Source organism: Schistocerca piceifrons, chromosome 2, assembly GCF_021461385.2.
Source record: "Schistocerca piceifrons isolate TAMUIC-IGC-003096 chromosome 2, iqSchPice1.1, whole genome shotgun sequence".
Classification (NCBI taxonomy): domain Eukaryota; kingdom Metazoa; phylum Arthropoda; class Insecta; order Orthoptera; family Acrididae; genus Schistocerca; species Schistocerca piceifrons.
Window position 1 is genome coordinate 540,601,037 of NC_060139.1, and position 12,360 is coordinate 540,613,396.

Genomic DNA, 12,360 nt, shown 5'->3' on the forward strand with positions numbered 1-12,360 from the left:
GCGGAAGGTTGGGACTTCTGTTACGTTGAAAGATTCTCTTCAGTCGACGTTGGTCACGTTCTTGCACAGTCTTATTCCTGCCGCAGTGATGTCGGAGATTTGATGTTTCAACGGATTCCTGATATTCACGGACACTCGTGAAATGGTCGCAAGGGAAAATCCCCGCTTCATCGTTCTCTCGGAGATGCTATGTCCCATCGCTGGTGCGCCCACTAAAACACCACGTTCAAACTCTCTTAAATCTTGATAATATGCCCTTGTAGCAGCAGTAACCGATCTAACAACTGCGCAAGACGTTATTGTCTTATATAAGGGTTGTTGACCATCGTATTCTACCTGTTTACATATCTCTATATTTCAATACGCATGCCTATACCAGTTTCTTTGGTGCTTCAGTGTATACCTCTGTATTATTTTATTCCTGGCCATTCATGTTAATGCCAATCTTGATTAAAGCATTTGCTCATAAGTTTACTGTATTACACGTTAATATACGAATAGAAATAAGACATCAGATCACTTGAAGTTTGTTCTTGTAGTAATTTATTTGTTTATTTATTTTATTTTGAGATTTCATGTCAATGCTAATTCAGATTAAAGTATTTGCCCATATATCAACTTTAATATATGCAGATAAAGAGAAACAACACTTCTTAGCAAAGTAGGCCTATGTCATATCTTTGTGTCAAGATCTTCGTAACAAGCAACAGTTGTAGAGCTCGTGCTGGATGCTGGCAAAGTTTCGCTATCACAGTGTAAATACATACATATTGTGTAAAAGTTTGTGAATTGATGTATCAAATGGCCATCACAATGGAAGCAGAGGGATGGACACTAACAGAAAAGCCACCCATACTGCCGCAGTAAGTAGAAAACTAAAGTTTTGTATCCATATCGACAGATAAAAAGAATTCATGGCGATATATTAAATCATGTTCCATGTTCTTGGTACGGAGCTAGCACCCAGCATTACGCTAGAAATAGATATGAAACATCCGGTAAACCATCGGAAGATGAACTGAAGAGGTTAGAAAACCGGTTCATGGAATAATAAATAACTACTCATTGCAGTTTTATGTATTTACGTCCTTCAGCCCTTCTTCGTAGCGGATCACACACTTTTTCAAACATACGTGGTTCCTTTTCGATTCAGACACATACATTACGCACAATTTCCTGTAATGTCTGTAAGTTGCCGGTAGATTTAGCGTACACCAAAGACTTTAAATGTTCCCATAGCCAGAAATCCAGTGGATTCAGGTCCAGTAATCGAGGAGACCATGCTTCCGGACCTGCTTGACTAGTTCATCGCCCATGAAACATTGCAATGGGTACTGTTGCACGATCCCTAGAAACTGGGTGGTGCCCCGGCGCGTGTAAATCACAGCCGTTGTCTTCCGGCATGGGTAACGTTCTCCATTAGCACTGTGAATTCATCGAACAGAAATCGATGATACATAGCACCAGTTAATCCGTCTGGTAAAGTGTATGGCCCTATCAGTCTGTCATCGACATTTCCTGCGGACAGACTAATACTGAAGCGATCCTGATGCCCCACTTCCATAATTTCACATAATTAAACATGTTCGCATTGTGGTAATTTACCTTTTGAGTACCGCATAATCAGTAACTAAAATGCAGGCTCTGAACTGCGGATCTTCAACGGCACATATCTCAACAGTGTTGTTTTGCAGACATATTATTATAGGAATTTTTCTTCTAGTTTTGACCAATACTGTATCATTTGAGAGTATATGACAGTTCTTTAAACACTCCGTACATGTTTTAACTTTGAATTCTGTTGACCTTTCTTTTGGGGTCATCAGTCTTCTCACTGGTTTGATGCAGGCCGTCCAGAATTCCTCTCCTTTGACAATCTCTTTATCTCAGAGTACCACTTGCAACCTACGTCCTCAAATATTTGCTGGATGTATTCCAATCTCTGTCTTCTTCTACAGTTTTTGACCGCTGCAGCTCTCTCTCGTACTATGGAAGTCATTCCCTGATGTCTTAATAGATGCCCTACATCCTGTCCCTTCTCCTTGTTAGTGTTTTCCACATGTTCTTTTCCTCTCAGATTCTGCGCAGAACTTCCTCATTCCTTACTCTATCAGTCCACCTAATTTTCGCCTGTAGCACCACGTCTCAAATGCTTCGATTCTCCTCTGTTCCGGTTTTCCGCAGTCCATGTTTCATTATCATACAACACTGTACTTCATACGTTCTCCCTCAATTCAAGGCCTATGTTTGATACTAGTGCACTTCTCTTGGCGAGGAATGCCCTTTTTGCCAGTGCTAGTCTGCTTTTGATATCTTCCTTACTCCGTCCGTTATTCGTTATTTTGCTGCCTAGGTAGCAGAATTCCTTAATTTCATCTTCTTCGTGACCCTCAATCCTAATGTTAAGTTTCTCGCTGTTCTCATTTCTGCTAGTTCTCATTACTTTTGTCTTTCTTCGATTTACTCTCAGTCCATATTCTGTACTCATTAGATTTTTCATTCCAGTCAGCATACCACGTAATTCTTCTCCACTTTTACTCAGGATAGCCAATCTTATCATTGATATCCTTTCACCTTGAATTTTAATTCCAATCCTGCAACTTTCATTTATTTCCAACATTGCTTCTTCGATGTACAGCTTGAACAGTAGGGGGAAAGGACTACATCATTGACTTACACCCTTTTTAATCCGAGCACTTCGTTGTTGGACGTCCACTTTTATTGTCCCCTCATGGCTCTTGTACATATTGTATATTATTCGTCTCTCCCAATAGGTTACCACAATTTTTCTCAGAATTTCGAACACCTTGCATCATTTTACATTGTCGAACGGTTTTTACATGTCGATAAATCGTATGAACACATATTGATTTTTCTTTAGTCTTGCTTCCATTATCAACCGCAACGTCAGAATTGCCTCTCTGGTGCCTTTCCTGAAGCCAAACTGATCGCGATATAGCACATCCCCAATTTCCTTTCCATTCTTCAGTATATTATTCTTGTTAGCAACTTGCATGCATGAGCTGTCAAGCTGATTGTACGAAAATTCTCGCACATGCCAGCTCTTGCAGTCTTCGAAATTGTGTGGATGATATTTTCCCGGAAGTCAGATGCTATGTCGTCAGACACATATATTCTACACATCAACTTGAATAGTCATTTTGTTGCAACTTCCCCCCACGATTTTATAAATTCTGGTGGAATGTCATCTATCCCTTCTGCCTTATTTGATCTTAAGTCCTCCAAAGCTCTCTTAAATTCTGATTCTAACACTGGATGCCCTATCTCCTCTACATCGACTCCTGTTTCTTCTTCTATCACATCAGACAATGTCCCCCCTCAAAGAGGCCTTTAATGTACTCTTTCCACCTATCCGCTCTCTCCTCTGCATTTAACAGTAGAATTCCAATTTCACTCATAATGTTATCACACTTGCTTTTAATTTCACAAAAGGTTTTGAGTTTCCTATATGCCGAGTCAGGCCTTTCGACAGTCATTTCTTTTTCTGTTTCTTCACCTCCTTCATGCAGCCATTCCGTCTTATCTTTCCTGAACTTCCTATTTATTTCATTCCTCAGCGACTTGTATTTCTGTATTCCTGAATTTTCCTGAACATTTTAGTATTTCCTTCTTTCAGCGATCAACTGAACTATTTCTTCTGTTACTCATGTTTTCTTCGCAGTTACCTTCTCTGCACTTTTTTTGTTTCCAACTACTATAATTGCCCTTTTTAGAGATGTCCATTCCTCTTCTACTGCACTGCCTATTGAGCTATTCCCTATTGCTGTATCTGTAGCCTTAGAGAACTTCAAGCGTGTCTCATCATCCCTTAATACTTCAGTATCACACTTCATTACGTGTTGATTCTTCCTGACTAATCTCTTGAGCTTCAACCTACTCTTCACCACAACTACATTGTAATGTGAGTCTATATCCGTTCCTGGGTACGCCTTACAATCCAATACCTGATTTCGGAATCTCTGTCTGACCATGATGTAATCTGAAATCTGCCCGTACCACCCGGTCTTTTACAAGTATACCTCCTCCTCTTGTGATTCTTGAAGAGGGTACTCGCTATTACTGGCTGAAATTTATTACAGATTTCAGTTTTTCTCCTCTTTCATGCTTCGTCCCAGGCCCATATTCTCCTGTTACCTTTTCTTCTACTACTCCGCCTACAACTGCATTCCAGTCCCCGATGACTCTTAGACTTTCGTCTCCCTTTGTGTACTGTATTCCCCTTTAATATCCTCATATACCTGCTCTATCTCTTCATCTTCAGCTAACGACGTCGACATGTACACCTGAACTATAGTTGTCGGTGTTGGTTTGCTGTCGATTCTGATAAAAACAACCCATCACTGAACTGTTCACTGTAACACAATCTTTGCCCTATCTTTCTATTCATAACGAATCCTAATCCCGTTATACCATTTTCTGCTGCTGTTGATACTGCCCTATACTCATCTGACCAAAAATCTTTGTCGCGCTCTCATTTCACTTCACTGACCTCTACTATATCTTGATTGAGACTTTGTATTTCCCTTTTCAGATTTTCTAGCTTCCCTACCACATTCAAGCTTCCGGCGTTCCATGCCTCGACTCGTAGAACGTTATGCTTTCGTTGGTTATTCAATCTTTTCCTCATGGTCACCTCCCCCTTGGCAGTCCCCTCCCGGAGATCCGAATAGGGAACTATTCCAGAATCTTTTGCCAATGAAGACATCATCATGACCCTTTTCAATTAGAGGCTACATATCCTGTGGATACACGTTATGTGTCTTTAACGCAGTAGTGTCATTGACCATTGATGATTCTTCCGTCTTTAGGGGCAGTTTCCCACCTCAAGGGCAAGAGAGCGCTCTGAACCTCTGCTCCTCCGCCCTCTCTCACAAGGCCGTTGGCAGAACGAGGGTGACTTCTTATGCCAGAATTTATCGGCAGTTCTGATTATTTATTAAAATTTAGCCTGTGGCAGGTTTCGAATGTGTGGCCGAAGACTTTCTGATTATTAATCAAAGACACTACCCTTAAACTTCGTCCTTGCAATTTTTTGTGCCAACATCGTTTCTAGGAATCTGTCTGTGCTTGTTCGTGGTCTAGTTATTAGCATCGCCGCCTCCAGAAGGCGGAGTGTCTGGTTCGATTCCAGGCCTGGTCGGAGGTTTTCTTCGTTTGAGGACTGGATGTTTCTATTACACTCATGATTTCCTCCCATCTTCATCGACGCATAGGTTGCCGGCGTCAAACAGAAAGGCTTCATGCACCAGGGGACCGAACGACCACAGATGGAGTCTCCTGGCCAGTAATACCACACGATCATTTCATTTTTCGGACTTTTTCACTACACTAGAGCAAAGGGACTTAATAAAACTGTGACAGTAGTTGGAAGACTTTTCCTTTTACTTGTTGGAACCGTTGTCAACATCGAATTTTAACGTTACCAGCAGCTGAATGCCAGAACTTCATTGTTTACCATGGGAGCTCGAGGTGACTTGTAAAATTATTCTCATGTGTGAGGCATTAAGTGACGGTTTTAGCAAAATATCTCTTCACTTTGGTATCAGTGTTGATGGATAGACTTTAGTAGCCGCTTTATACACAGTGTAAGGGGTATAAGTGTTGATATTTTTATGTGTGGTATCTTAATATGCACATACATCACTGTAAATTTATCACATTATTTACTACCTAATGTTTTCTGCACGGTCGTAACTGCACCACTAATTGAACTAAGTTTGTCAGTCTAGACTAACAATTTTACGTCCACGTACCCAAACCTCAACACTTTACCTGAGTAACAAATTCAACATGGACATTTCAAGCCGTCTAAAGCTACCCAGGTCGACTGTTAGTGATGCGATTGTGAAGTGGAAGCGCGAAGGAACATGCATAACTAAAAAACGAGTAGGCAAGCTTTATGGAGTGACGGATAGGTACCGTCGTGCAAAGCGGACGGAGGTTGTAAAAAGACTCAGGAAACCAGTGGAAGGAATCACTTGTGTGTTCCAAAGTGTTACCTGTAGTAGAACTATCACAGTGACCGTGCATAGGGAGTTAAAAAGGAAATGGTACTCCTCTTAAGCCACACATCTCTGTAGTCACTGCTAAGTGACGCTTGATGTGGTGTTGAGGGCGACACAACTGGACATTGAATGACTGGAAACGAGTGGTTTGCAGTGATGATTCACGCTATACCCGTGATAACCCGATGGAAGGGTTTGAGTTTGGCGAATGCCTGCAGCACGCTACCCGCCGTAATGTGTAGCATCTTCAGTGAAGTTAAGGAAGAGACGGTGTTACAGTATGTAGATATTTTTCTTGGTTAGTACGTGTTCCTCTTATTGTGGTTAAGAAAACGCTAAATTCGGTAGGATAGAAAAACGTTTTATGGCCTTGTGTACTGCGTACAGTAGATCAACAGCTAGGAAATGATACTTGTTTGTGTATCAGCACAACTATGCACACTGTCATAAAACAGCGTCTGTGTGGCAATTGTTTGTGGACAGCAAAATTTCTGATATGAACTGGTCTGCCCCGACTCCCGACATGAGCCAAATGGAGCACTTTTTTGATGAGTCAGAACGTTGTCTTCACTCCAGACCCCAGAGTCCGATATCACTACCTTTCCTGGTTTCTGTTCTTGGGGAAGAGTGGGCTGCCATTCCTCCAGAGACATTCAAATACGTCACTGAAAGTGTGTCCAGCAAACTTGAAGCCGTCGTAAAGGTGAAGAGTGGACACACCCGATATTAATGTAACAGCGGAACAGGTCCGTTTTGTGCCATACTTCATCTATTGTTTTAATTTTTCTCGCAGGCAAATGTCAAGAGGTGTTAAAACAGGTATACCACAAGCTAAGGTTTGTAAGTTAATGCGGTTTTCAGTTAACAAATATTAAATTAAAAATCACTGTGTGCCGCCAACAATCATTTAGCTGCGAACCTACGGAAACGGTAGGGAACTACGTTGGTGAATGATCAGGTGCTGCATCAAGTAAACTTACACAATTTCAATTAGTCTATTTAACAGTAATATGAAATATCACAGACAACAAGAACTTCTAGCTCTCTTAACGTTTCAGGACACTTTAGACAAGCAATTAGTATCTTATTAATTTTTCCGCACTGGAATAATGGGGGCACAAGCACGCCTTAGCGTGGCCACCCCCGTTAACGGTCAACACGCCCGCCTCGATACTCCAAGCGGATCCAAATGCGGAAGGCAGTTACATGAAGTCGCCAGCAAAATATCGCTCATAAGTCGTAGTACTGCAGTGGATACTCAATCAACTTCCTTGCCGTAGCTCACGAGCGAGTCTCCATCCTCGTAAATCACTACTTCGCTGCCCTCTAACGGGACGCCCGAGCCACAGTTACCAGGTAAGGGTCCAGAGACTCTACGCCAGAGCGACAGGTACCGATAAAGGCTCTCTCATGGCTCACCTCCAGTCTACAGTAGTAAAATTTTCTGATAGCTACATGGTGTTGCAGAGACGAGTACAGTTGTTTCTGATCACCCCCTTAGACAGACGGAAATCCAGATTAACCACACATTTTCCCACCATCCTGGTAAGCTGTTCAGTAGACAGATCTACTAGAACAGATTTTTCAGAGTGGTCATCAGCGAACAGTCATCCGTAGTGGAAGTACCACAAGGTGAGTCCCCATAATGCTGACGGCATTGTGTAAGAAGGAGGAGCAGGGTGATCACACAGTTGTCACCAGTTCGCTCAGCCGGCCGCGGTGGCCAAGCGGTTCTAGGCGCTTCAGTCCGGAACCGCGCGACTGCTACGGTGGCAGGTTCGAATCCTGTCTCGGGCATGGATGTGTGTGATGTCCTTAGGTTAGTTAGGTTTAAGTAGTTCTAAGTTCTAGGGGACTGATGACCTCAGATGTTAAGTCCCATTGTGCTCAGAGCCATTTGAACCATTTGAACCAGTTCACTCAGATTCTAATAGAGCAACTGAATGCTTATCATTTCGTTGCTGAACAGCAGTAATGTGTGAGCATCCATGTCACACGTGACCACATTCACACTGCTTAACATCGACTCCAGTCCCTGCATCATTCTGCTTTCTAATCGCTGATCGTAAAACACTGGGACTGGCAGTAATTCTTTGGGTGATAGTACACACTGACGGTATGTTACGAATTCGTCAAAAATCTCATGAGATGATGAACATTTTTGCCAGTCAGCTTAGTAGTATGGCATGCTAGCAACCTACACATAAGAAGTTGTTAACTACAAAGTCATAATCAGATAGGAACTGGACAATTGAGTATTGCACCTGCTAACTGTGCATCAACAATGGTCAATGGATTGCAGGCGCGAGCATTGTATGAGCAGTCCACATTTTTCTTAAATAAATCGCATGTTTATCATTATTTAATGCATCAGAGCAAGGATATTGAAGGGAATAATCCGAACAGTTAAGCGGACGGTCTGATGTGCTCCAGGAGGAACAGCCGACAGTCAGCAGCAGACAGCAATGGCAGTGTGGGAAAAATGATACGGCGGCGAGTATCCGACAAAAATGGCCTGGCGACATCAGTAAGGGTTGACGAATGAGGAGGAACGAGCTGTCATAGCAGAAAGTATCACAGACTGCAGAAACGGTACCGTACTCACTCTGCTGCCTCCTGAATAGACAACAGTGCATTATGTCCGACTTTCAAAAAGTTACCTCTAGTATACTAAACTAAACTAAATTCCGTCCGCCTTGGAAGGCCGATCGGTACCGACCGGCCGCCGTGTTATCCTCAGTCCAAGGGCGTCACTGGATGCGGGTATGGAGGGGCATGTGGTCGGCACACCGCTCTCCCGGCCGTATGTCAGTTTACAAGACCGGAACCTCTACTTATCCATAAAGTAGCTCCTCAGTTTTGCCTCACAAGGGCTGAGTGCACCCCGCTTGCCAACAGCGCTCGGCAGACCGGATGGTCATCCATCTAAGTGCTAGCCCAGCCCGACAGCGCTTAACTTCGGTGATCTGACGACAACCGGTGTTACCACTACGGCAAGGCAGATGGCCCCTCTAGTCTAAAGGGGTGGCCGAAAATACCGAAACACCGCGATAAATGTATAATTGAACATAAACGCAGATCATAGCCAAACCTGCAGGTTGCACTCCTGTATCTGTGCACAACCGACACGTTGCAAGTGTCAGTCGATTGGAATAGCGTTCAGTGTAGTTGTGAGTGCATTATGTCGGAGCTCGTAAATTGTTGGTTCTCGTATGGTGGGTTCTTTCCAAAAGGTATCCGAAGTGTCTGGTGTTCCAACAGGCACCATATCGGAGATTTACACCGCACACGTAGAAAACGGAAAACGATTATCCGCTATGTCACGAAGCAGACGAAACTGTGTGCTTAGTTATCGTGATGATCGGCCACTGATTGAGATTAGGAGAACGATAGCTAAGAAAGTCACTGCAAGACTGAATATCTCACTTGCGAACACTGTCAGCAGCAAAACAACACGAAAAGAGCTTCAGCAACTGGGAAATGCAGGGCGAGATGTAATTCCAAAATCACTCATCACTGCTGTAAATGCCCGCAATAGGAAAACTTAGGGCCGAAGCAATAAAATCTTGACTATGGAACAATGGAAGAGTCACTTGCTTTCATGCTGTTTCCAACTTCTGTCGGAGTTTACGCCCCAAGAGTGAAAAATGATGGGGATTCGATGATGATACGGGCAGTCGTATCGTGGTTTTCCATGGTTACTCTGGGAGAAAGAATTACTGCCATGGATTATGTGACCATTTTGGCTGATCATGTCCATCCCATTGTACAATTTTTGTGCCATAATCGCGATGCTGTGTTCCAAGACGACGGGACCCCTGTCCACACAGCTCGCGTCGTCCACGACTGGTTTTGTGAGCACGAGGATGAATTTTTGCGTCTCCCCTGACCACTACAATCAATAGATGTCAACTTTATTCAGCCTTTGCGCTCCACTTTGAAGAGAAGGGTACGTGGTTTCTATCTATCTCCATCATCATTATCTGAAGACGTCGCGATTTTTCAGGAAAAATAATACAGGATTCCATTGAAAACCACTCAGAACCTGCATTTATCCATCCGAGACGACTGGAAACTGTATTGAATGCCAACGATTTTCCTACACCGTACTAAGCATGGTAACGTGCATTTTTAGTGCATAAGCCGCGCCTGAGTCTGAATGACGTCCGTTGTCAACATAGCTCTTATCATTGTTTTTTTACGTTCTATGATGTTATAACGTTTTCCTTAGGGTTATTACCACTGTGTCCATGTTACTGGCCTCATTTATACTGAAACTATAATCCGTTTGGAGGTCACAGATGCATAGTAACGCGTCGGAAAAGATTGCAAAGTTCTGTAAATTATACTGACCTGTTGTCTTCACTCCAAATAGTTGTCACAGAGCTGTGAAAGGCGAGGAGCCCGATGTTCATTAGGTACTGATGGCTGAAAAGGAGTGCTGCTATATGTAACTCGAATAATTAGCATCAGGCAAACCAGTAAGTGACGTTACCGAGATTTCAGAAGGAATATGTTATTTCATTGAGGAAGTTAACGTTGGCTCAAATAACCACAGTCATTAAATTGTGTTCTCACATCGATAGACTTTCTACAAACCCACACGCAAAATACTCCACACATGTTCTATATGTGCTAATGAACGATGTATGAGAACTTTCCTAATATGTAACTGGTTTGCATTCCTTGCAGACTCGCACCAAGAAATACATTTCTATTGACTGCCAGCCAATTCTGAAATCTAACTGCGTAGCCCGACATCACTCAACGTTACTGGCTTGCACCAAAACTTGACGTTTACTCACTGCCAACATGGAGCATCGTTCGTAACAACACGACAAAGCGTGAAGTGATTTGGGCTGTTCATAGTTTTCATTAGTACTCCCTAATCACTACATTGCGAAAGTTCATTTATCTTATACAAATTCCTATTTAACGTTTTATTTAACCAATAATTAAAGAAGTTGTAAAATCTGGCGCGCAAACAGCAGCCAGTCAGAGTGTAGATTCGCCCCGCAGCTGCCACGTCGGCTAAATCAAGATGGCCACCCTACCTATGGTAGCGTGTGTAAGCGACATTTGCGCTCGCTTGTCGCATGTATTGATCAGTACTTTCTAATGTAGTCAAGTGCCTGCAGCGGCAAAGTGGATGCTTGATTGCTAATAAAGTAATCACGACTGTAAAAGCCAGTAAATGTTCGCCGCAAATCATCTGAGATTGGTAGTGTAACGCAAATGCACAATCTTGGACAGGTTAGCACAAGACTATGCTTTCATGCCGCACATATCTATCATCATACGTAACAAGACAACTCAGGTTTCTGCTAATATCCAGATGTAAAGAATTCCCTCAGGGATTTACCGTAGCCCGTCGAAGACAGCCTATTGGCTTGGTTCAAATGGCTCTAAGCACTATGGGACTTAACATCTGAGATCATCAGTCCCCTAGACTTGGAACTACTTAAGCATAACTAACCTAAGGACATCACACACATCCATGCCCGGGGCAGGATTCGAACCTGCGACCGTAGCAGCCGCATGGTTCCAGACTGAAGCACCTAGAACCGCTCGGCCACAGCTGCCGGCCAGCCTATTGCTACTGGCACAAGACGTGCGTTTGTTGGTTCATTCACAGCGGCTTCTGAGAACCTATACAAGGCGAGAGACAAATCACGATCATTTCGTTTCCAAAAATATGATTGCGTTTCGAAAAAGGAAGGTGGAAGATTTGGTTTTAGCACTTCGTTGACGACAAGGTCTTTAGACATCACACAGCATTTACTGAACTGTTTTTGGAAAACTATGAATACCTAAATTTAAGTGGCCGAGTGCAGATTTGAGCCCTTCTTTGAATACGAGTCCGTTACTTTAACAGCTGCAACACTTCGCTCGATTAACACTTCAGGAGTGAGAGCCTACTTGCCCCATCGTTAATGTCACCTAGGTGATAGATGACACTATAGCTAAGACATTCGACTCGTATTTATGAAGAAAAAGTCTAAAAAATGGTTCAAATGGCTCTGAGCACTATGGGACTTCTGAGGTCATCAGTCCCCTAGAACTTAGAACTACTGAAACCTAACTAACCTAAGGACATCACACACATCCATGCCCGAGGCAGGATTCGAACCTGCGACCGTAGCGGTCGCGCCGTTCCAGACTGTAGCGCCTATAACCACTCGGCCACACCGGCCGGCGAAAAAGTCTAGAGTTCCCGTCAAACCATTAATATTTAGCTTTTCTGTGGTTACCTGGAATCACTTTAGCTGAAAATCGAGGTATCCACATTGAAGAAAACACGATCGATTTCCTCCTCCATCCTTGTCTAGGCACC